General features: G+C 38.5%; 1 long non-coding RNA gene across 1 annotated transcript in view; it reads left to right on the top strand.

Moving 5' to 3' along the window:
- Positions 1-18,068, top strand: part of LOC101749058 — a 30,388-nt gene extending 12,320 nt beyond the window's left edge. Inside the window, exons 5-6 of the long non-coding RNA XR_006932463.1 lie at positions 15,579-15,646; positions 16,713-18,068. This is a non-coding gene — a long non-coding RNA (uncharacterized LOC101749058). The remainder of the gene's footprint in view (positions 1-15,578; positions 15,647-16,712) is intronic.
- Positions 18,069-26,983: the final 8,915 nt, after the last annotated feature.

The following is a 26,983-nucleotide window of genomic DNA, read 5'->3' as shown; positions in this document are numbered from 1 at the left end:
ATAAAATTAGAGCTGCCATTTGCAGCAAATTGGGATTGCGTAGATTGGCATTTTTAGAACCTTTTTTTGTGTCACATGCTTTGTTATTCCTGTATATGACAATAAAAGTAAATTAATGAAATTTTATCTGATACTACGCTGCTTTACTGTTATTACTGTGCTTTTGTAATGCTGTGAGTGGTTATTTTAAAAAGCAAGGCTATAATTCTACATTTAAAAATTGTAGCAAGGATTTCTATTCAAAGTAATGTCATTCCTTGGTGTGAAAGCGTCATATAAGGTAATTTCAACTTTTAAGTATTTTTTCTCATTTACTTGTATTATAATAGAGTTAGTTACTTATATTATAACATAAGCAAGTGTCAAGGATTTATGATTTTTGTTATCCGTATTCCACATTGTAACATCATGTAGTGCACTGGGAGTTGAAGAGTTAGTGCTCTGTTTCTGTGGATTGTCAATAGTTCCAGGCATTTGGTTCTCAGAATAGACAGAATGAACTACCAATCCCAGGAAACCTCACTGTTCTGTTTCCACTTTCTGTTTAGAGGGAAAGATTAAACTTATTGGGAGTCACGGGTCTACCTTTCTTTCTTTCTGCTCATCTCTGTGATGTGTGCTCCCTAGCTGTCTCATCTTCAGCATTAGAGTAAGGCCTTTGATTTTGGACACTCTCTCATTTTGTTTGATTTATCAGCTTCAATTCCAATCATGTTGTATTATAGTGTGTTATCTTGCATTCCACTATCGTATTTCGTAAATTAGTTTTCTCCCTTAGCTCATTGCCACTATTTTTGTTTTTAGGCCCATCTCCCTATCTGTTCCCTTCCCCCCTTTCCAGGGCGTGGGTCCATGGTTCACTCCTTCCCATTTGTCACAGAACTAGGACAAGCCAGACCAGAACCATAACATTTTATTGGTGGTATTGTCCATGAAAAATGTACTTTTAGAATGAAACTGTATTCTTGGAGAGTTTTGTTAGAAAGCTTAGCTGTTATCTGTATTGCAGGCCTGCAAAAAAGACCTTGAAGTCTGGGCTTACTGCCAGCCTTCTGCGACCTCTACACCAACTTTTTTTTTTTTTAAGGAGAAGAAACAATGGATTTTCTTTCTCTTTTAAAACACTTTAGCAAGAGATTACATTCCATCGTGTTTCCCTTTTTAAGACTTCAAATGTATTGGGCCCTTATTAAGTCTGCCACTCTACTCTGTAGAGCTGTATTTATATATAATAAATTAAAAACACTGGTGGAAACACCTATTTGATGTCTGTATACAGTTTGGTATGATTTGAACATTGAAAGCTACGTCCCAGAGGGATTTACTAATTTTACAGAGCATGTGATTTTTAAACAGGCTTCCAGTTTCTCCCTTGAATCCCTTGTATATTTTTTGAATGCTCACTCAATGATCATGTTGTCAGTCTCTCCCTGAATGTACTCCTCATCATTTCACTCAGTGTTTTTATTTACAATATTTTGAGGAAGCCTTCCCCAGAGCCGGAGAATACTGAGTGGCAGGGATTGTGGAGAGACTTTAGAGAGATGGGCATCCCCAGTGTCACAAAACTTTACTCATGATTATTAGATTTCATAACTTTGAAAAACATTTAGCTCCTCCACAAGCTTATATTCCAGCCATTTCAAAAGTAACTGAAAGGCTGGTTAGAATGGAGAGTAAACAGGAAGATCTGATGGAGAAACTGTCTAACTTGCTTCACTGTGATGAGCCTGATAAACCCGTGGTGGCATCAGAGACACATGACAAGAATCAGAATCGTCAAAACAGTCTACTGAAATTGATTTTCTCCCTACTTGTATCATCCAGTATCTCACCTATTAAAAGCAGATGTCTTACTGCTCGGGCAAGTGGCAATAGTAAGTCTATGTCATGTATTGCCTTGTGTAGTTACCTATGTGAGCATGGAGAAGATACAAAAAAGTGGCATAAACAGCACAATGAGCACAGGCAAAAAAACCTGCAAAACAGGTCAACCACGAAGGCGAACTCCTCCATGAAGTTAATCACTCCAGTTGCTGTGGGACACGGCAAAAGCCATAATGACCCAGATCATGACTCCCGGGAGAAGAACAATAGAGCTAACAAATAGAGGGGCCCTGCTCACAGCCAGTGCAGGGAAAGGGATAATAGAGTGTATTGGACTGTGAGGATTCAATGGTCTGTCACATCTGACACACAGAAATGTATGGCACTGGTAGACACTGGCACGCCGTGCGCTCTAATGCCCTTGGGTCACAAAGGGACAAAATCAATTTATATTTCTGGCGTGACTGGGGGTTCCCAAGAGTTGGCTGTGTTGGAGGCTGAAATAAGCCTCACTGGTAAAGACTGCAAAAGCATCCTTTTGTGACTGGCCTAGGAGCTCCATATATGCTTGGTATCAATTACCTCAGAAGAGGGTATTTTAAGGATACAACGGGGTATTGATGGGCCTTTGGAATAGCTGCTTTAGACACAAAAGTTGTTAAGCAGATGTTAAGATCCATCTGTTTTGGGGTTCCTAAAGTGGAAGAGCAACAAGTACCAACTGCTACAAAAACAGTGCACAGATGGTGGTATTGCACTAACAGGATTCCTTGCTTCCCATTCATAAGTTAATTCGTTGACGAGAGAGTCAGGGAGCAATAAGCAAAACTCACTCACCTTTTAATAGCCCCATATGGCCAGTGCATAAAGCCAGTGAAGAATGGAGGCTGATGATAGACTACCATGGCCTGAATGAAGTCACACTCCCTCCACTGAGTGCTGCTGCACCAGACATGATAGAATTCCAGTATGAATTGGAGTCAGAAGTGGCATGCCACAACTGACATTGCTAACATCTTTTTTCTCCATTCCTTTGGCCACAGAATGTAGGCCACAGTTTGATTTCACTTGGAGGGGTGTTCAGTATACCTGGAACCGTTTACCCCATGAGTGGAAATGTAGACTGGCTATTTGCCACGAATTGATCCAAACAACACTGGAACAGGGCAGTGTTCCTGAACACCTGAACTATATTGACAATGTTATTGTGTGGGACAATACAGCAGAGGAAGTTTTCAAGAAAGGAGAGACAATAAGACAAATCCTTCTGCAAGATAGTTTCTCTCTATTAAGCAAAACAAAATGAAAGGACATGCACAGGAAATTCAGTTCCTAGATACAAAATGCCAAGATGGATGTCTTCACATCCCAATGGATGTGGTCAACAAAATTACTGCTATGACTCTGCCCACTAGTATGAAAGAAACTCAATCTTTTCTGGGTGTAGTAGGTTTTCAGAGAGTGCATGTTCCAAACTAAAGCCTCATTGTAAGCTTCCTTCATCAGGTGATGCAAAAGAAGAATAAATTTACCTGGGGCCCTGAGCAGCAGCAGATTTTTGAGCAAATTGAACAGGAGATAGCCCATGCCTTGGCCCTAGGGCCAGTATGGGTGGTACATGATGTAAAAAGAATCCTCTACACTGCTGCTGGATATAGAGGCCCATTTGGAGTCTTTGGCCTTGAATTTTGGATTAGAGTGTAGGTGGTCTGAAGAGTGCTACACTCCAATTGAGGAGGAGATACTAGCCATGTATGAGGGAGTTTGAGCTACTTCTGAAGTAATCAGTACTGAAATGCAGATCCTTCTAAGCACTTCGACTGCAGGTGTTAAACTGGATATTTAAAGGAAGAGTTCCCTCCACCCATCATGCTATTGATGCCACTTGCAATAAGTGAATTGCATTGATTACATGAGGAGCTCAAATGGGGAACCTCAGTCATTCAGGAATCTTAGAAGTGAAGTGGACTGTCCTGAAGATAAAAAGTTTGGAACATCACCAGGAGAAGAAGTAACACGTGCTAAAGAGGCCCCACCATACAATGAAGTATCAGAAAATGAAAAGAAATATGCCCTGTTTACAGATGGATCAAGTCACACTGTGGGGAAGCACCGCAGATAGAATGCTGCAGTATGGAATTCTACACAGTAAGTTGCAGAGGCCTTCAAAGGAAAAGGAGAATTGAGCCAATTTGCAGGGGTAAAGGCTGTCCAGCTGGCCTTAGATGTTGCTGAATGGGAGAGGTGACCAATGCGTTATCTTTTTACTAACTCATGGTCGGTGGCAAATGCCTCATGGGGGTGGTTACAGCAGTGGGAACAAAACAACTGGCAGTGAAGAGGTAAATTTATTTGGGCTGTTGGACTGTTGAGAGGCACTGCTCCCTGAATAGAGAATGTGGTTCTAAAAGTGTGCCCTGTAGATGCTCATGTGCCCAAGAGTTGGGCTACCGAAGAACAACAAAATAACCATCAGGTAGATCTAGTTGCTAAAATTGAAGCGGCTCAAGTAGATTTGGGCTGGCAACACAAGGGTTTATTATTTCTAGCTCAATGTGTCCATGAAACCCTGGGCCATCAAGGAAGAGATTGCAACATATAAGCAGACTAGAGACGGAAGGGTGGACTGTGGACACTACTGCACAGCTTATTCATGACTGTGAAACATGTGCCACTATTAAACAAGTGAAGAGGATGAAACCTTTCTGGGAGGAAGGGCAATGACAAAACTATAAATATGGGGAGGCGTGGCAGGTTGATTATATCACCTTGCCACTAACCTGCAATGGTGAGTGTTATGTGTTTACCACGGTGGAGGCTACCAATGGGTGGCTTGAAACATATGCTGTACCCCATGCTACCGCCCGAAACACCATATCAGGTCTTGAGGAGCAAGTCCTGTGGCAACATGGTACTCCAGAAAGAATTGAGTCAGATAATGGGACTTACTTCAAAAATTCTCTTGTAAATACTTGGGCCAAAGATCATGGCATTGAGTGGATTTATCATGTCCCCTGTCACGCACCAGCTTCTGGTAAAATTGGATGATACAATGGGCTTATAAAAATTATGTTGAAAGCAAAGGGTGGCAGAACATTTAAGCACTGGGAGAAGCATTTGGCAGAAGCCACCTGGTTGGCCAATACTTGAGGATCAACCAATAGAGATGGTCCTTCCCAGTCCAACTTCCTACATACTGTAGAGGGAGATAAGGTTCCTGAATTACATGTAAAGAGCATGCTGGGAGAAGCAGTTTTGGTCTTTCCAGCTTCTAGAAAGGACAAACCTCTCAGTGGAACTTTTTTTGCATAATGACATGGGTCCACTTGGTGGGTAATACAGACTAATGGGGAGGTTCAGTGTGTACAACAAGGGAATTTGATGTTGGGGGAGTGCAATCAGTAATTCCATGTATATAAGTGTGTGTGTGTGTGTGTGTTTAATGGATGTTAATTATAATTTGTTTGTATATGTGATTCTGTGATTCTATTTAGGACCTGAGAAAAAGGACACAAGGTTCTCCAGAGGAGATTTAGATTAGATATAAGGAAAAACCTTTTCTCTCAAGGAGTGGTCAGGCACTGGGATGGCCTGCCCAGGGAGGTGGTGGAATCACCATCCCTGGAAGTGTTCAAGAGGCATCTGGATGAGATGCTATGAGATACAGTTTAGTAGCTTAGTGGTAGTAATCGTGATAAAAGGACGGTTGGACTAGATGATCTTGTAGGTCCTTTCCAACCTTGTGATTCTATGATTCTGTGATTCTATGATATATTAATCATGATGTAGTGATGTGGAATAAGGGCTGGAACCATCACAGTGAGGCACTGTGAAGATTCCAGAGTTCATTATCTTTCACAAAAATCTGCAACTATACGTAGGGAATTCTGACAAATGAAAGTTGCAGGGAAGCTTCCTAAGCACTATGTTTAGAACTGATCAGGCTACCTAGCAAGTAAAAGAAAATCTTTAATCTTCCACTTTACTTCACAATCTAGATTCTGCAATGAGAAGGAAATCCTGATGCATTTAGTGGTATGGCAGGCACGCATTGGTGAAGTGTTTCATAGAAAGTGAGGCCTTGTGCACACTGGACAAGTGATGGTGGATGCAGGTCCATCAGATCTTCTCTGAGCACTAGACCCATTGGAAAATGTACACACCTGGATGGATTATAGAGTCACAGCTCCCTTCCCTCCTGCCTCAGACCCCTGTGTATCAGAGACAGCTGGCTGGTGGATCTGATTCACTCCCTCTACCTTGTTGTGTCCTCGTAAAGATAGAATCTGACTTTCTGTGGGAAGAATAAAGGGAATGTGCATACTGCTGCAAGAAAACACAGGAGGGGAACAACCAAGATGAATGCTGAGTTTTGACATATCTGAATCTAAAGCAAAGAAAGGAATTGAAGTGATTTTATTGTAATTCCCATCCAATTCCTTGGGAAAGAAAATCATTTTGTTGTTACTGTTTTTCTCTGCTTGCAGATTTGAAGAAGGATTTTTAGAATGTGTATGCAAGCTTTTTGGAGTGTGTTGATACATGAATGTGCAGCAAATGGCTATGTAGATTGTGACAAGAATTTACCATGGAGCATCTAGACAAATGAATACTATTAAATTCATTGTATGTTTTGTATATTAATGGAAGATGTCTGATGATAACTTGTGCTCCTGCTTTATGCTACTGTTTTTCAGAGGCTTCAGCAAAAATTAAAATGAAGAAAAACAAAACAGAATGTCCCCATAGACAGCTCACTTCAACATAATAGCTCTTGGTGTAGTGTGGTCCTCAAGGTGAAAGATTTAGTCAGATATTACTGCTAATCTTGTCTTAGAATTTAATTCAACTCCATTGACAGATTTTATTACGATAGAATTAACTTTTGACAAAGCTTCAGGACTCTTCTAGTTACTGTACAATATCTGCAGGTGGAAGAATAGAAAGTCTTCAATCTGTGATACAGTTTGAATTTTTTGCTGTAATACATTATTGAGTCTCACGTGTAAACTTTTCCAGACCACAGTTTCAACATGACATTCTTTGTTTTACTGTTAGGCCTTCCACTTTGCTCCTAATTCTGCTCAAACACTGTGATAACTTCACAGGATCCTTTTCCTAGTTCTGCACAGGATAAATGAGTACAATGTGCTATAATACCTATTTTAACTGTGAGAAACACCTTTGAGAAGTTTTAAATTTAGATTTTATGAGAAGATTACTCCAAATCACTACAATCTTCTCACATATATGGCTGTATGAAGTAAGCTGGCAGTCCCATGTTGTTCTAGCCCTGAGCAACAGCACTTATTGGAAGGATCACCAGTGCAGCCTACACAGGCTTGAAAAGCTTTTCTCTATTTTGTCCAATGCATTTCTCAGGCTTCCATGTGTTACAACTGTTACTACTCCAACTAAGCTCAAGAAAAACTGTGCAGAAAGTGAGTGCATGAGGCAGTTCATTTACTGAAGTCTAAAGAAAAATAAAACTTCTTGCACTCATTGCAGCCTTGTTAAAAGCACCCAAAATATTAAATTAGACAGATTGCGTTGAAATATCAGGAGATGTGCCTATGTTTATTTAACTTAATTTTGATTATATAAAATTAAGTTACATGTAACAGCCCGAATGTTCTTTTTTTTCTTTTTCTTCTTTTTTTTTTCATTTGGGTTAGTTTAGTAATTATTCCATTTTTAAAGACCAATCTTTCACAAGGCTTTCATTTCTATGAAAGGAGAATGAAAGCTTTCCTGAGAAATGAGCCTGAGTTTAAAGAAAAAGTTGTTGATGTTTTAAGAGCAGTTAAATACAATATAACTTTGGTTCCTTTATGTTGCTGGTATGTTACAGAGTATGCAACCAAATGTGTTTAAATAATATTTTCACTGTATTAGGTACATAGGGATGGTCACTTTTTGATTTTGGATGCCAACATTTCAAATAAAACTTTTTAAATAAACAAGATAGTTCTTTATCTAACTAAGATTACAATTAAATTACAAGTCACATTATTAATGCAACTGAGAGGGTTAAAATAAAAGTTCATTCAAGCTTGACATCACATATAGAAGTCACTGCATCGTTTGGAATGTTAATGTTATCCTCTTCAGGTTTTGTGTATGTATGAATGTTAATGACAAGATAGCGCAAAGTGTCTCGTAAATATGCCAGTATATTTAACTGTTGGTTTAAACCATTTGTCTGTACTGTAGTCAAGTCTGTACCAAACTTCAAATTTATTTCTTTAATCAAAGATATAAAAATGAAAAGCACACACACACACACACAAACACACAAAACAACAACAACAACAAAACCCACTTACAGGTACATTATCATTATTGCTACCTCTAGTGTAAATATCTTCCATGTTGAAAGAAAAGTACTAAAAGTGTTTCAGCATTCTGAATTGATCAGAAATTAAATGTTTTTTTTTTGCCAGATTTCTTGGCTGTTCAAAGTTAGTAGGAACACAGATACAGAGTAGAATGGTTTTCATTGTTACAAAATTCACACAGCATCTGGATCATCAAATCAAGTTCAAGCATAAATTTTAAAAATATTTTGGTGGACCTCATTTTTATTTCTTACCTTTTAAACCACAAAGATATGTGCGGTGTTTGCAACCATTTCATTAGAATTGAAGAAATTGTTACCATCTCCCAAATACCCTCTTCTGGATTAATACTTAGAAAGCATTTTGAGATTTGGTGATGCTGAGTGCAATTGAAACATCCAGATTGATTTGCCATGATTAGGTTGTGGTTGGACTTGATGATCTCTAAGGTCTTCTCCAACCTGAGCAATTCTGTGGTTCTATGATTCTATGGCAGGTTGTAAGCAAAGATGTACATGAGAGGAAGAACTAAAGCTGATGATGATTTGAAGGGTGTGAAACTTCACAGAACTTTGATGACAGTGATGAACAGCACACTAAAAGTTCTATGGAGGCCTTTTCTTTTGCACTTTCAGCAGGTACCAGAGCAAATCCGTGGGTGATATGTAACTAATGATATATCAACTATTTGCCATTGACCACACTGGCCTCATCACTAGAATCCTATTTGGCTATCCTTTGATCTTCAGTCTTTCCAGGTGCCATTTTTCCTGCCTAACTCTTACAGAGGTTCTTGTTGGCATTTTTTTCCTCAGCTTCTGTTGTAAGATACAATTCAACAGTACAGCCAAGTATCCAAATCTTTGTCCATGCATTCCTCACAAATATTTCCTGGTCACTGAAACAAAGAATGATGAGACCTAGAAAGCTTTATTGCTTTTTGCAACTACTGATGATACTTGAAAACTGGACTGATGTCTCCGTTTGCAACTGAGATTGTCTGCTGAGACAGACAGTGCAGCAAAAGTCAAGTATCTTCTCACAGGATCAGTTATAACCCTGAAGTATAACCATGAGTGTATGAGAAAACTATTTTTCTTGTGGAAAACATAAGTTTTAGGGCAGGGCAAATATAAATGTAGCAGTTTAAGAATAACGTTAGATAAGGAAATACAGTTTTTGCTGTCAGTTGATGAATCCTCATGCAGTTTAGACAACAGAAACAACAATATCAAATCAGGTGCACCTTGAGAAAAACAGAATTTATCCAGTAGTTTTAAGAGAAAATCCTTCATTTAATAAAAAGTTAGAAAATTGAAACCTTTGACTAGTGTATTACTATTCAGTTTTCCATGAGATATCTGTCCTCTAGCCACTGACAGTTTTTGCATTTAAATTTCATTTAATACTGTGCTCTGCTAAATTCTTTTGGAAAGTATAAGTAATTAGATGCCAAGTTCCTTTGGTTAACTTCTGTGCTATACAATCCTGGGTGAAATACTTTTGGGGTGTATCATCACTTAACCTGGAAATTAAAGTACTGTGGCAGAAATTAAAAAAGAAAAATGCCATTCATTACATGATTTTCTGTGGGAAGAAACTTAGCATGTATACTGTGAAAGAGGAACCTTAGCTATCAGTGATGCGTTGATATTTAAATAAGAAAATCTAGGCAGAAGGAATTTGGAAAAAAAAACTAATCCCAGCATTTTAGTCCACTATCCTTGTTCTCTTTCTTTAAGCAGTGTAGAGGACTCTGCTATGTAAAGTGAGAGAAATTCAGTGTCAGTATGTTTTCTAAAGGAAGAACTAAAAATATACTCTTTGATACTGAGACAAGAACTCATATCCTCTATTCTAACTTGTCCCAAGTTAGAGTGAAATTATGCAAATTACACTTCAGTGACTCAAGTAATTCCTTCCCATCTAGAGAAACTGATCCTAGAATAATACATTGCCAGCCACCTTGACCTGGAGAGCACTTCCTAAAGACAGTTTTTAAAACCCATGTTTGTTCAGGAAATATGTAGAAGCAGTGCATCCTCCTGTTTCACATCCTCTTATAGGGAGAGGACATTCACTGAAACATGTTTGTACATTTAAGTTACCACATTCTCTCATTAGGAGTGTTGTCAATTCCTGACTGCAAGCATGGTTTGTACTAATGGAAATGAACTGAAATCTGAATCAAATTGTTCTATCTAGTATGACTGCACTGAGTTAGTTATTCAGGTGCTTTATCTAGTGTGGTTATTTGCTGAGGTAATGCAGTGTTATCTGCAGATTTCCATGTAAGGAGATTACTTACCTAGACTGGAAAAAGAAAAAGGAATGTTGTAATAAGAAATAAAATCTAAAAACAAGAGTTTCTGTATCCAACTTTAGCAATGACACTATGTTGTTATTTTGAGTTGTTAACTGGTCTGAATACTAAGAACTTGCATTACAAGCAAAATTACTTCTCTGAGAAAAAAGTAATGTTTGTATCATCAATGATGGGACAATCCTTTCTTGCTTTTATGATGTTTGAAAAAAGACTAAAACTATTGTGAGCAGTTAGTTTTGTTCCTGTTTTACCCCTGTGTTCAAGGAGTATGTTCTTGAAATATACAGCTATGAGGAAATAACAACTAATTATCTGCCTGATTTTTGCCTCATAAGAAAGAAAGCAAAAGAAAACTAACTGTATGCAGAGTATTCAGTGGAGACAGAAACGTTGCTTAAATACCTGGGGAGAATTGGTATAGTGTCATTTTGAGAAGACTATGCTTAAAAACAGAAATTGTTTAACCAAACTGAAATATGAAAATTTGACTAAGCAAAAACTCTTCAAGCTTACAAGGCTGGAGAGACTGTGAAGGAGAAGGGCCAGAGCACGTCGAACACATAGCAAGGAGTGACAGTATGCATATAGCATACAGATTTGTAATAAAAATATTTGTAACAAAACATATGAACACATACTTTAATATAGTAATAGCTGCTGTGAACTGGATTCCACATTTCTTGAAATGCTATTCATGACTACTGTAACAAGGTGCCTGTTATCTTCTACAGGACTTGATATTTTCAGAAAATCTCCACTTTGCCACTGCTGTGCACTTTACCTATTGACAGGGCACTTGGACAAAGTGTGTGAAGGCATGTCATGGTTTTATGATTTTTGGTTATCAGTATTCCACATCACAACATCATGCAGTGTACTGGGAGTTAAAGAGCAAATGCTTTAGTTCTGGGCACCTGTTTGGAAGAGAAGAAGAACTACGTTCCCCAAGAGCCTTTTCGAGTACTGTTATCATTCCTGCTCAAGGGAACAGATATAAGGGCACAGGTCATCTGACTCGCCCCTCTTCTCATCTCGCCATGTTTCCTGTTGGATCAGCTTGCTGCTGCTGCTCCCAACTGCACGCAAGGCTTCAGTATTAGTGTAAGGCCTTTGGCTCTCAGACAGTATTTCTCTCAGTTATTTTTGATTTATATTGTATTGTAGTGTGTTATCTTACATTCTGATACTATATTTAGTAAATTAGTTTGTTTCTCCTCCTGTTTTTAATTGTTTTGGGGTTCCCTGTTTCCCTTTCCTGAGGCACGGATTTTGCGAAATCCCTCCGCCCCACTAGTCACGGAACCGGGCCAGACCAGCCCGTAAACCGTCGACAAGGCAGCATTCACATTCTGATCAAATTTGTTGGCACTTCACTTTCTGTCACTTGCATGTTGAGTCTGGGATGGAGAAGAAACCTCTTGCTTGAACATACAGGAAAAACAAATGTCTCCCTCTCTTCATTGTATAACACTGCTAAAATAAAAGTTCATTTAAAAATATATATTTAGGCTATTTGTTTTACATCAACTAATTCTTGTTTCTTTGATATTAGTTGTTTGTTTGAGGGAGGAGTTTTCATTTATTTGTTTTGTAGCGTAGGTTAAATTAAATGAAAGATACTGACCATGGCCTACTCTTTTCTTTTTTCCTTTTTAAAAATATTATGTTACACAGTTTGTTAAGCATCATCTCTATTTAGATAGGCTGCAAGGTGTGCCTGGAGTGATTCATTAAGATGCTGTTTGCCATTTCCCTGCTCCAGTACATCTAGAATACTTAGCAATATAACTCCAACTTGCTAAATTGAACGAGAACATTGCTCATGTACTCAGTGCCATGACTTTGAGCTGAGTTTTTAGGGAAAATATATCTCCAGTTTGTGTGTGTATTTTTTGCTCTTCAGTTATGTAGGAAAAAAGTTGTATGGAAGTAAATTGATCTTCTAGATTTCAGAATTGTATTTAAATTCCTGACTTTTACGTATACTCACTGTATTCTCCCTTTTTCTTCAAGGCTAGATAAGCCTTAGTGCTACTCCTCTGGAACATGTCAGCCTCTTTGTTCATATGGTTTAGTTTTGAATTATTTGCAAACTTGTATGCAAAACTAAAGGAGAAAATAAGGAAAACAGGTAGAAAAACGTACTTGTTGGTCTTTCTTTCTTTCTTTTTTTTCTAAAAAACACAAAAGTCTAAAGAAATGGAGCATCTATAGAGAAAGAAAAAACTAGCAATTCAGAGATCGAATTGTTGGACACAGAAGGAAGCCAGCTAATCAGAAAATGAGAAAGAAAAACATTAGTCTGGGAGAAGTGAAGGTTCTAAGCAAACAACCAAGTCTTCTGAGTCTATATGAGCTTCAAAATCTTGGTTAGCATTCCTGTGAATCAATACTATTTTTCTGGTATTTATAAGGACTAAGAGATGGGGAAAGGAAGAAAAAAAGGGTGGCATGAAAACTTCTCAATTCCATTGAGACTTCACTGCACTCACTTCAAAAGAGACAAGTTTTACTTTGAAGATTCTACAGTGAGGCTGAGAGGATTCATACTTGGGTGTGAAAATGGGAAAAAATAATGTGTTACAATAATTTTTTGTTGCTTACAGTGGAGTTTCTGCTTATGGCAACAAATGATAACTACTACTGTGTTTTTATTTTATTGTCTTCAGCACTATAATCATGACATATATAATCATGACATAATACAAGACTTGATATCATTTACATGATATCACTGACATGATTTGTCTTTTCTGTTTTTAAGTAGGAACTTGCTCAGCTTAATATGCTGAAACTCTGGCTTTGTAGCTGTGGTGATGGGCATCTGCATAAACTTATTGCAGCAAAAACAATATTTATTTTAGAAATGCAGTGTACTCACTCTTAAAGTTTTTTTCAAGATTTATCACTTTTGAAGCCCTCTCTTATCTTTCCCCTCTTCTAGAATTATTGACTGTCATCATACTATGCACCTGACTGTTGATTTCTTCATAAGATGCAGTCAATAAATCAAAGAACCAGCATAATAAAAATGACATTGAATGTTCATGTAGTAGAAGCTACATTGTTTGGTGCAATATATAACAAAGTTTGTTGGTTACACAATGCTTAAATCTATCTTGGTCTTTAGTCATTACCTTCAGGAATAGAATGTTTCAGTCCTGCTTCAAAATTTACTATTAAAATCCTATCTCAATCATAATAATGTTGCCATATACATTTTGGCAAGGTAATGAGGCCTTAGGTATTAAAATAGGCTCTTTGTTGTTCGTTCATGCGTTTCTTACATCTTACATTTCTAAATTAGTGCAGTCCTTGGGTATGAAAATGCAGCATCATTATAGTTAGTCTTCCTAACAGTGTGAGAGATGATACAGCAACATTATATTATGCATACTTTGAAAGAAATTTTTTCTGTTCCTGTCTAGGGAAACAGTGAGATTTTGACTATATGCAAGTAAAAATCATAACTTTATGTTGGTAGGCACTCAGTAAAAGCTCAAAATATAGTTTATTTCATACAGCCATTATGCAGATAGAAATAGCTACTGTTGAGCTGAAGTTTCTGTCTATGCATGGGAAGTATTGATCTCTCTCTTTGTATTTAACTTAGATGTACGTAAAATAGTTCAATTTTAGAAGTACATCTGTTTCCAAGTAACTTTTAATATTAATCCTGTTTAACTACAGAAAAGACATTAAAGGAATGTATTTCTGTGACTTTTGATGACTCCGTTCTGTGCAGCCAGGCCTGTGTCAATGTAGGTTCATGCCGATGGCCACTACATGCCTGAATTGCTTTTACAGCTGGTTCCAGTGTATCTGGAGTTTTGCCAGATATTTGCCATTCACATCCAATTCACAAACACAGAAAAGAACCCCATTTTCCAGCTCTTGATATCTTTCTACATTTCAAATGACTTTGAAGTTGATTAACAGAAACTCTCTGATTCTGTGGAACAATCTATTATCATATTTTATTAACCTTTTCAGAAAGCAATTTCCTTCCTTCTCTAGGCATCTAATATTTACAACATAGTACTTTCTTCATGCAAGTGATGGACAAGGTTGTGTAGCTGGCCTTGTTCCTGAAAGATACTCTTGGATGTTTACCAGGCATCCTGTGTTAACAGCTTTTAAAGCACAGTTTATGTCTTGATCTTTCACTCTAGGGGCATTGTGTTTGGCTTGGATGCAGTCCAAGCAAAATGAGATTCTATCAAGTTTTACATTGGTATGCCCCAAATTCTTAGCTCAGTGTCTCATCCCCTCCAGTTCATAAGTTAAGAGTAAGTAAGTTTTGTTACTGCATGCTGAATAGCTACATAAGTTCAAAAATTGTGCTTTGGAGCTAAGAATTTGCTCTATCAAATACTCTTATTGTACTCTTTGTATCTGTTGTAGTTTACATGGAAATAATTATGAAGCATTACTTTCAGAACAGCCTACTTATTTATAATCTGTCTGATCTATGTCTTATGCTTTTCATGATGAATGGGTGTCACTGTCTTTGTACAATATTCACAACAATATTCAGAAACCTCACATTCCTGTGTTGATGTTCTTGTTTACTGAAGTTTTATCAAACGGTTTTGCAATCACAAAATACATACTCAGTGCAAAGCTGGAAATATTTTTATTGTGATATTATCTGTTTTCATGGTTCTCCTTTATGCTCACTGCAAATCACATCAGCCTCTTTGTGACACTGAAGTCATTTCATTGAATGTAATATATTTGATGGCATATTTATCACTGAAAGATGGTTTTGGTTTAATGTTGATCAGGGTTCTGTTTACCAAAGTCTGGCTCACTGTTAGAGGGAGAGTAGATTCAGTGATGTCAAAGAATAAACTTTACACTGTACTGCCATGTACGTATGTGATTTCCTATGCAATGGGACAGATGATACTGATCTTCAGATGAGTTTGGTTTTGTCCTGACTGCAAAGTGGATACTTATTACCTAGCTATCCCACTGGAAGGTTGAAGGTGATTGAAGCAGCAACTCAGGGTGGATTACTTTCCCCATGAGAGAAAAATACCATTTCAAACATTTGTTTATTTATTTATTTTGTATTTCCTTAGGAAACGCATCTACAAGCAAATTTGGAACTACTTGTCTTAGGAAATATGGAACTACAGGATCATGCCCAGTAGGTGTTTGAAATACTTATTTCTTTCTGATTCTTAACAGGATAACTTTTATATAATATTAAAAGGCATCATTTTATACATTTGCAGTCATTAGCTTTTTACATCATTGACCCGATTCAGTATTATTTGATTTGTCTTGCTCTTTATGTGCATATAACCATTAAGACCAGCAGGGGAGCCTGTCAGAATTCTTCAAGATCCTAATGATTCATTTTATAAACATCACCATTCAATGTGAATGTGGAGATATGTTTATCAAGTAATTCAGTTTCATGAGGATTGGCTGTTGAACATATTTGCACAGAAATAGGATTCTTGGGAGAATGTTTATTTTTATTGTTTCCATTCTAGCTACAAAGATAAAGGGCAGAAAATCTCATCCATTTAAATCATCTCATACTTTTTTTGAAATAATTTGCTGTAATTTTCTCTAAATGAGCCTTTTAAAGCAGGTGTTTTGCATGCTCTTGTGTATTAGTTTGTTTCAACTCTGAGTGAATTTATTCAGAAATGTATCTGCTTCCTCCTAGTGAGAGAAGCAGAAATAAAGCTGCAGATATATGATGAGTCTCAAGTGAAAGTAAAAGGATGAGCAGTATTCAGTGTCCTCTGTTTTTTTGTGATCATCCATATGGCCGCAAAAAGGAGTGAGCAAAAGAGTCATAAATACTGTGCAGGTGCCATTGCACTACCTATACTTGCCAGGCAGGTGGAATTTGATCTTGCTCCTCCTCCACTCCTTGTATCTAATTCAAAGCATTCAGATTGTTTTATACATTCACATTTTCATAAACTGCCTCCAGTGATTATATTAAAATGGTAACTAGCAGGGGGGAGGGAAAAAAAGCAAACCTATCATCCTATGCTTCATCTTGAGCACCTCAGATTGTATCCAATGATCCTAAAACAAACTTTCTAGTTATGACATCTGGCTTGCAACCAAAGTGGGTGTTTTTCCTGTGCCCAAAATAAAAGATTAATTTATTTGATCAAAGTCATTTGGTGCCCTAATTTGGAAGAATACCTAATGAATTTCTTTCATTTTGTTTTCTGTTTCCCTAACAGTAACTTCCATAAGACAGAGTTTTGAGAACGGAAGAGGAAACTATGTAATATTACAACTATCACTAAATGGGTATCCAGTATGTTCTCCCTGGCCAAAGCCTGGGAAAACTGGTAAGGCTGTCACATGTAGCTGAATTTCTTGCTCTGTGGTCATTTCCTTTCACAAAACTGTCTGAAGCCAGTGTTGTTTCCTTAGCACTGCTATTGTTACTTCTGCTATTTTAATGAAAGTAGCATGGATATGTCTGCCCTACTAGGGAAAGATGTTAACTGTATAAAGGGGCACACTATCCTTTTTCTGCTGGTGACCTCTGATTAAGTCATTCTTGTGTGTAGCCTTTGCAGTTCCATCTGACACTGTAAATGGAGACTTTTGAGCTGTAGGACACTCGTTACTATGAAAATTGTAGTTTAGTTTTCTTTTTTTTTTTTTTTTTTTTTTTTAAATCCATCTAATAATTCATGCAAATTTGATTAGCAAAGAGAAGAATATTTTTCTAACTATAAACATTACCAGGGCTAAAAAAAATTCTTTATGTATTTTTTTTGTATTACTGAAAAGAGCACAACATCCTGCTCCTTCTCCATTTCAGTCTTCACCATTTTCCTGCAAAAATGGTGGTGCACAGCTGTAGATTCTTTTGAATTCCTCCTTCAGAAGGAAAGGTACAGTGTTTGTGAATAACTGGCCTGACTGCCCAAGGCAATCACCTATCATTGCTGTGTTAAGGACAGCAGCATAAACTTCAAAGAGATTGACACAGGTGATTTTTGCCTGCAATGAATGGAGCTAGCTGTTAGTAGCTTTGGTTTTATCTTGACATGGATGACTGGACAGCATTCAAAATCTCTATCTTGGAAATATGACTTCTCTGTCTGGACGGAGTTCCATGTATTTTTTGAGTAGCATCTCATGCACACTTTCTAAACATAACTGAAAGTGGTCTCTGTGTTTTCCTTAGTTCTTTTGTGTTTCCTGTCATTATCAATGAAAGCATTCATTATGATTCTGATCCCTTTTATTGCAAATATAAATAAAATCTGACAAATTTGTAAGTAAATCCTTTAGTGCTGGAAGCTGATAGAATAGGGCAAAAATTAATTTTATGCATGAAAAATCTCATTAAGCAGCTTCATGGAAATAAAAGAAACTGGCATCAGAGCCCATGATGTATGCAGTTCATTACTTTGCCATTGCTGCCATTCAGCCCAGCCTATTAATGCTGCTCATATGAGCTGTACTCTCCTTCACAGGATCTGTGTTGGTCTACCTATATGACACATAGGTCAATGCAATCTGGGGAAAAATACCTTGCTATTCTCATACGTGTTCAGAAACTTAATAAACACCAGATGAAACAGCATAATTTTCCGAACTGTTTCTTCCCTGATGCGTAGCATTGTCCCCTAGAGGCTACAAGGACAACCCATGGAAGACTTAGAGAGGTCATTTAGGACTCGTGAAAACCATTAGCTAAAGTGCATGAAGCACTGCTTAGAACTAAATTATGTTTCACGGAATAAGCAAACACACAATCCCTTCAAGATGCAGTTGCATGGTATTGGCTCCTCTTCTCAGAACACTTCAGTTTGTAATTTTAACAGCAAAGAATGTCCTCAAGGTACAAGCAGAGATAATCAAATGAAGTAAGGGATTTAAAAAGGCCAGAAGCAGCACTTGCTAATTCCACTACATTAAATGTGGAGAAGCCTTTAGAAATGTGTGATTCCTTCAGCTTTGTGTAAGTACAAATATTCCAGCTTCTCCTTTTGGGACAGAAACAGGTAATTTTGATTAATAACTGACTGACAATAATATGTTCTAATCAGTGCAGTTTCTGTGCTTGATTTTTAAAGTTTAAACATCACCGAACCTTTCAGATTATTGGCTATTTTTTAAAATATATATTAACTTAGACAGATGTAATCTCCTGTCTAAACTATACTATGACTTCCTATCAATTTTGCATTCCTATGATATACCAGTTATGATTAATATTACATGAAAGAATAATTGTGGCCCTTGTAATCATTATATAGATATGCACCAGACAGTCTTAATAATAAAAATACACATTTTTAATGAAATAGAAAATAGTAACTCAGGTTAATTGATGTGATTTATCTACTTAGTAATTTAATGTAGAGTAATATGCATTCCATTCACGTGTACTATGTTACTGTGGTGTAATATCAGGAGGGGAGGAAATGGACTCACTCGTGGCTCTGACTCAAGAAAGAGCAGCTTATCGTGATTCTACTGAGAATACATTGTCCCAGCTTGTACTTTCAATATGCAGGAGACATTTCTGAGGTGTTTGTGCAGAAGTTCCTGAACCACTGTAATTAACAGGACAGTGTTTCAGAGCAAATTGAAGTAATTCACGTTTTGTCCTAAAGTTCTCATGGTGCAACTCTCATCAGATCCTCTGATGAGAGGATCATCTGTGAATGATCTGAATCACAGCTGATTCATCTGTGGTTTAGTAGTCTGTGTCTGGAGCCCAAGGCACGTTCTAAAGCCATGTGTCTCTGAGGGATGCTGTCCAGTGTTACGGCTAAGACAGGGGGACACATGTTAGACAGATCTTAAGTTCTGTTTTTTTCTTTTCTGCAGCCAGCTCAGAAACTCTCAGTTAGCTCCAGATATGAGAAAATAATTAGTGAAGTGATAAGCAGAAGTTCTTTTGCAGTATGTCTGACTATCATTTTCGATATCTCTTTATCCAGGTCCTTTCTTCATGACACGGTTGTGAAACTCTTTGGGTTTCCCTCCCTCATAATTACGATCCTTTTTAAAACTATGCATCTACCCTATTACATGGCACACCTGCATCTCCTGCTACTGCGTTTGCCCTTCGCTATGTGAATGGCTAGAAGAGATAATCTCTTGGCTATTAGCACTTCGTTAAGGTCTGTTGGGAAATCAAGTAACTAGCTATTATCTGTAGAACTCATTAGGGAATTAGATACTTATGTATGAGTGAAGATGGTTTTACTGTGTAGTAAAACCTAGAAATCTGCTAATGAGGGATGTAGTCGGTTCTTGAATATAAAATTCTGACAATACAGTCAAAACAAATGTGAAATCTCTACTCATATATTTTTAGGAATTCACATATTATATTGCTTGCTGTTTTGATATTTCAGTAAGCTAATTCCTCCATCATGTTCAAATGACTAGACCAGACAAGGAAAGCGTGGCAGTAATTTAAGATCTTTAATTAAGAAGCACTAGACTGAGCTTGTGGTATCTTGTCACATGAAATGAGCTAGATGCTGCACGGTTATCAGTCAGTTAAAGCAAATCACTCAGCTGTAAGAGTGATTTAAAATTTGCCTGCTGAAGGGTTTCAGAACTTAGCTCATTCTGTGTACATGGACATACTTGCTTGAGAATATCTATAATATATACCGCAATTAAGGAAAAAAATCAGAATTGAAATATACATTCCACAAGATAAAATAAATAAATAACAAAATTCTGAGGAATTTATGGCTTTCCTAGAGACATTCCATAGATCTGCTTTTCATATTTTTAAGCTGTGAAGGAGAGGAAATATCTCGTAGCTGGACTTTATGACTTCATTAGGCCTACCCTTTTTTCACATTTTGCCTAGATGCAGTTTTTATGTTTTGCCAGAAAGGGAGAGAACATATGAACCTATATTTTCTGACAAAATACATTTTATTATTTTTTATTTGCAGCCTAAAAAATGTAATAAACATCCAACTAGAGCCAGCTCAGGATAAAGATAAAAAGCTCATTAAAAGCTTCAAGTATGACAACTCTTCTGTGTGAGACTGAGTTCTCGCTGAGAAAAAAGGTAGTGTAGCCCCTAATACTCCTGCCATTCTGTCAGAAATGTCTCTTCTACTCAATGTACCTCATGGCCTCTTGCAGTCTGTGGGACCCCAATTCATGTCTCATCTCTGAAGATGTGATTGTCACACGCACAGCAAGTTCAGCCACAGAATGGGGAGCTGTGGTGATCGCTTAAGTAAGGTTAGTGTGTCTGCTCCCTTGTCAGCAGACACCACTGGCTTAATGTTTAAATTGCACAGAGATATATATTTATCTTTTCTTTGCTCAGTCATCGGGATTCCATCAATTAATACATGCAACAGGCGCTACCAGCTTTGACAAGGGATTGCCATCATGGTATTTTCCTCCACTAGAAAAATATTTACTGCAGAATCTACTACTATTTTATTTCATATGGCTACAAATATAGTCTGTAAATATTTGAGTTGTAGTTAGGCCTCACGTCCAAATACCTTTGTGTTCTGGGAGGGAGAGCATGTAAGCATTTCATAGTAGTATGTCTGTGTAATAGTTGTAATATTGGAAGGAGGGATGGGCAACTTAGGGAGAGTACAAAGAAGTTGTTAGGATATGCAGGGAGAAATTTACAAAGGCAAACACAGCCTGAATTCAACCTGGCCACTGTACTACAAAAGAACAAAAAACTTTTTAATGAATGTATTAGAAGTAAGAGGAAGGCTAAGGAGAATCTCCAGACCTCACTGGATGCAGCGGGGAACTGCCCACTGAGGATTAGGAAAAGGCTGAGGTTCTCAATGCCTTCTTTACATCTGTCTTTAGAAGTTAGATGAATTAACCTTGGGATACTCTACCTCCTGACCTGGATGCCTGGGATGGGGAACAGAATAACCCCCACACAATTCAGGTGAAGACAGAGTCCTGCTTCTCCGTCTGGACATAAGGACCTGCCACAAGTCCACAGGGCCAGATGGGATTCACCAAGGATGCTGAGGGAGCTGGCAGAGGTGATTGCCAAGCTGCTTTCCACCATCTATCATCTTTCCTGGTCAACTGGAGATGTCTCAGAAGATTGAAGGCTTGCCAGTGTGACTCCCATCTATAGGAAGGATCATAAGGAGAATCTGGGGAACTACAGGCCTGTCAGCCTCGGTGCCAGGGAAGGTTATGGAACAGATGATCTTGAGTGAGATCACACAGCAAGTGCAGGACAACCAGGGGATCAGGCCCAGCCAGCATGGTTTCATGAAAGGCAAATCCTGCTTGACCAACCTGACCTGCTTCTATGATTGAATGACCAGCCTAGTGGATGAGGGAAAGTCTGTTGACATAGTCTACCTAGACTTCAGTAAAGCTGTTTCCCACAGTATTCTCCTGGAGAAGCTGGCAGCCCTTGGTTTGGATGGGTACACTCTTTGCTAGGTAAAGAACTGTCTGGAAGGCTGGACCCAGAAAGCAGTGGTGAATGCAGGTAAATTCATCTCGCGACCAATCATGAGTGGAGTTTCCCAGGGGTTGGTACTGGGACCTGTCCTGTTTCATATCCTTATTGATGACCTGGATGAGGGGATTGAATGCATCCTCAGTAAGTTTGCAGATGACACCAAGTAGGAAGGAAGTGCTGATCTGCCTGAGGGATCTGAGGGATCTGGACAAGCTGGATTGGTGGGCTGAGACCACTGAGATGAAGTTCAACGAGATCAAGTTTTGGGTCCTATACTTTGGCCAAAACAACCCCAAGCAGCACTGCAGGCTTTGGGCAGAGTGGCTGGAAGACTGTGTGGAAGAAACAGACCTGGGGTTGTTGGTCAGTGTTTGGCCAAACATGAATCAGCAGTGTGCCCAGGTAGACAAAAAGGCTAAGAGAAGGTGGGGTCACCATCTCGGAAAGTGTTCAAGAAAATAGTGGAAACTTCAATTAATATTCTCTCCATATTTTTGCTCTTATACTCTGAAGTTACCCCTGGTTCCTTGTGGGCATCCTTATATAAGCAAACTCTCAGTCACTAGTCACATTGCTTTTCAGCCCTGGGAACTCACACAAAGACAAATGAGACATATATCAAAGCTGAGAAAAAGAAAAAGAGCATAAGGATTAATTCTGTCGTTGGAATCTTCAGCTGACCACAGGACGTTGGAGAAAACTTTGTAATCTTTTAAGATCAGTTAAAGTGGGATGATGTTAAAGTATGATTCAAACGTTATTATTTTAACAGAAATACTGAAAATTATTCCAATACAAACGTTGTCAAGACATGTCTATCTGACCACAAGTGTATACTTGTACTGAGACACTTTCAAAGCTTAAAGCCCATATGTCAGAAAACACTCAAGTAGCATAAAGCTGGCATTACATAGATCATTGTGGGAACTGGGTTTGTGCATGGGTCCCAGGGCTGACTTTCTCATTTCTGTCATTTCAAAGGGAAGAGAATGTTTCATGGACTATTGTCTTGTAGTTGTAAATCTCCAAAGGGTTTCAAAAGTCAGTAACATGTTGTGGACCATTTCTAATCCTTTATAGGTTAACCAGTTAGTACAGATATCTTTGCTGCAAGAGGTGAGATCAACCAGCTTACACCTGAGGACTACTGTGGTTTAAACCAGCAGCAGCTCAGCACCACACAGCTGTTTGCTTGCTGCCCCACAGTGGGATGAAGATAGAATAAGGAAAAGGTAGAACTCATGGATTGGGATAAAGATGATATAATGGAACAGAAAAGGAAAGAGAAATCATCATCATCATCATCATCACCATTATCATTATTACAGTTTTTCACTATCCACTTACCAGTGCCCAGTCAGTGGTAACTCCGGCCCCTCACCCAGCCAGGTCTCCTCAGTTTTAGTTTTTGCATGACACCACATGATATGGGACATCCCTTCAGCCTGTCTATGTTAGCGGTCATGGTTCTGTCCCCTCCCAGCTTCTTGTTGTCTCCAGCTTCTTGATGGCAGGGCAGCACAAAGAAACTAAGAATTTCTTGGCTCTGTAAGCACTGTTCAGCAACAGCTAAAACACTAGTGTGTTATCAACATTAATCTCATTCTAAATCCAAAACACAGGTTCTATTCATAGAATCATTTCATAGAATCAAAGAATGGTTTCGGTTGGTAGTGATCCTTAAGATTATCTAGCTCCAACTCTGCTGCTATAGGAAGGGACACCTCCCTCTACACCAGGCTGCTTAAAGCCCCATCCAGTCTGGCCTTGAATACTTCCAGAGAGGGGGCATTCACAACCTTGCTGGGCAACCTGTTTCAGTGTCACCACTCTCACAGTGAAGAATTTCTTCCTAATACTTAGTCTAAACCTACCCTCTTCCAGTTTGAAACCGTTTTCCCTTGTTCTGTCACAACCTGCCCTTGTAAAAATTATCTCCCCAGCTTTGCTGTAGGTTACCTTCAGGTACTGGAAGTTTCCCCAGAGGCTTCTCTTCTCTAGGCTGAAAAGCCCCAGGTCTCTCAGACTGTCCACATAGGGGAAAAATTAAAAAATAGAAATAAATAATAATAATAATAAATTAACCCCATTTAAGCCCAAATGAGGACAAATAGTGATCTGTGTGAGTGCTCCTGCTCTCATTACCTCTACAGGAGTGTTGGAAAAGTTATTTTAGCCACTGACATAAAACCATCCATGCCTTCAAACAGTAGCCTGGGCTGATATGTGACAACCTCAGCTTCTTGCCTACTACTCCCTGACTGAGAACAGTACCTCTGTGTGTCCCCTTCCAGGGCAGAGAGGTGCAGAAGTTGGCATCCGCCCCTCCCATCCATCACTGTACTTGTAGCACAGAATGCTGACCATTTTAGGGTAATGAGTCTGAACTTGATCTGAAACAGAGAGGAACAGAAGAAGCAGCACTCACAGTTGGAATCAGCAGAGAGGCTCTCAGGAAACTGCTACCTCAGACACAGCTAGTTACTGCCTGCCTTCTGATGCTGGTGCCTGGCTGCAACAGTGTGAATTGGTTTTAACAGATGCTCACACCTCAAGTGTGAGAGCACATTTGGTGTGCTCGCAGGCATACTGTGAGTAACATGAGGACTGTGACCTCATCTGCCTGCCTGTGCATGCAATAGCTCCAGATTGCTGGTATCATCACCTTCTGGAGCACACAGCACTCCTCACAGCCCAGCAGTCTTGTAACTCAAGCAGTGCTTACTGGGTGTTGCTGTTTCAAATCCCAGCCACATTTGTCAGGAAAAAAGAGAGAGGAAGGTAGAAAGTATGAAGTGACAAAACTGAGAGGGACTGGAAATTGAATGTGTCAATAGACAAACTCATCTTCTGTGAGGCTACCTGTTTCATAAACAACTTTGCTAGGCAAGAAGGGAGAATAGCTTATTAATGGTCAGAAATTCTTTTGTACAGCAGAGTCATCAAAGAGGAACATAGTGGACTGTTTTACTCACTTTTTCTATGAACTGGACACGGAGTCAGATATAGCTGGCTTCTGACAACTCATGAAGTTTAAGAGCAACAAAAAATTCTGTAAAAACAAGTAATAACCTGCAAGCAACCTGCCAAATCCCTGCTTCTGAGCAGATGTATATGAAATAATGACTAATTAGAAATTAATTGTTGGGTTTTTTTTCATGCCTAACTAAATAAATAGCAGTAAAGAAGAAAAAAAAAAAAAAAGAAGGAAAATTTAAATGGGGAGTCATCATTTTTTTAATGAACATCCACAATGGTTAATACAGTTTCCAGCAATGTTTTGACATGTAGATTTTTTGTAGATTTTTAAAATGCACTCTGAATGCTTTAGAAAGATTGTGTAATGAAGAGTCTGGAGAAATAATCCACTGCTTTACACTGCCAAACTACACAGAGTGATGTACCTAAACTTTTCAGTCTTATCAGCAATACAATATAAAAGAAGGTAACTGGCCAGAAAACTGAGTGCAGAAGCCTGACTATAAACACTTGGGCTATAGTAGTTTATCCAAAATCTAAAAAAGCTTTTAGAACTAATGCTTACTGCTGAGCTGACAGAGATAACTCGCCAGAAAGAACACAGAAGACATGAAAGTGGGGAAAAAACAAACAAACAAACAAAAACATTTGAATCTCAGGAAAAGGAAATACACAAACATAGGACAGAAGATAAAACTAGATTGTAGATAAAGACCTGTGTTCACTATGGTGAAAAAATCCTACAGATGGCATTGTATTCAATACTTCTCTCAAGATAAGTATTGCACCAAAGCCTGCAGCCAAGAAAAATGAAGAGGAGATCATAAGTCAAAAAAGAAGGGAGATCAGTAACTCAGAAGACAAAACTTTTGATGATTATGGCATAAATGTTATTCAAAAGAGTAGAAGTAAATGGCTCATAAAATTCAGGTGTGGGCTAGATACAAAGGTGGTATTTAAGAAATTGGTAAACAGCTACTAAAGATACAAGGTTACACAGATTTCTTTTTGGCCTTTGCATCTTCAAGTTCTTTTCAAACAAATGGAGTCTGTGACGGCATGGTCTATAGCCACTGTGCAACCTTTAAACAGAACAGCTGTGAAAAAGAATGTGGAAAGAATATGGAATATCGCTAGAAATACAAGCATTTTCAGCTGGAGAGAATAGATTCAAATGCTTATTAGCTCCAGCCTTAAGGCAAATGGACCATATGGTATCACAGACAATATTAGAGAATGGCTAATGTTGGCAGGGACCTCTGTGTTCATCGGGCCCAGCCCCTGCTCCAGCAGGGACACCCACAGCAGGGTGCCCAGGACAACGTCCAGGCGGCTTTTGGAGATTCCCAAGAAGGAGACTTCACAACCTCTCTGGGCAGCCTGTGCTAATTCTCCATCACCCCCCCAGTAAGGAAGCACTTTCTGGTGCTAAAAAGGAAATTCTGTGTTTCAGTTCATGTCCACAGCCTCTTATGCTGGCCTTGGAAACCACTGAAATGAACCTAGCTCTATCCTCTGTGTACCCTCCTTCCCAGATTTCTACACATTGGTAAGATTTCCCACGAACCTTCTCCTCTCCAGGCTGAGCAGTTCCATCCCTCTCAGTTTTTTGTCAAAGCAGAGCTGCTGCAGAACCTTCATCAAGTTTGCAGACTTGCTTGTGTGCAGACTTGTTTGCAGACTAAGCCCCACAGAATCAGAGAGTAAGAGAGCAGTGAGGGAGGTGGAGACAGAATCACAGAGATATGTTTGTTCAGTAGCTTGGTGACCAGTTAAAACACTGAAGACACCTTACTTCTAAATGCCTGAAGTAGAAGAACTACCCATATGTCCATACTGATTTCAAGGAAAGATACTTGCAGCTTCTACTTGGTAAGGAAAACATCATTTCTTTCATTTAGGCACCAATCCTGGGTACAAAGATGGCTGAGGATGCTACATGATACCCTTCTTGCTAGGAAGAATGTCACCACAATGTTAATAAAAAAAATGTTAGCAAGAGTAACGTGAATTGAAAGTCTGATTCCTGAGATTCTGGAGAAAGAACATGAGAACAGTATGGCA

This window comes from Gallus gallus, chromosome Z, assembly GCF_016699485.2.
Source record: "Gallus gallus isolate bGalGal1 chromosome Z, bGalGal1.mat.broiler.GRCg7b, whole genome shotgun sequence".
NCBI classification, from domain to species: domain Eukaryota; kingdom Metazoa; phylum Chordata; class Aves; order Galliformes; family Phasianidae; genus Gallus; species Gallus gallus.
The sequence above is the reverse complement of the archived record's forward strand: the minus strand, read 5'-3'. Positions and strand labels throughout refer to the sequence as shown.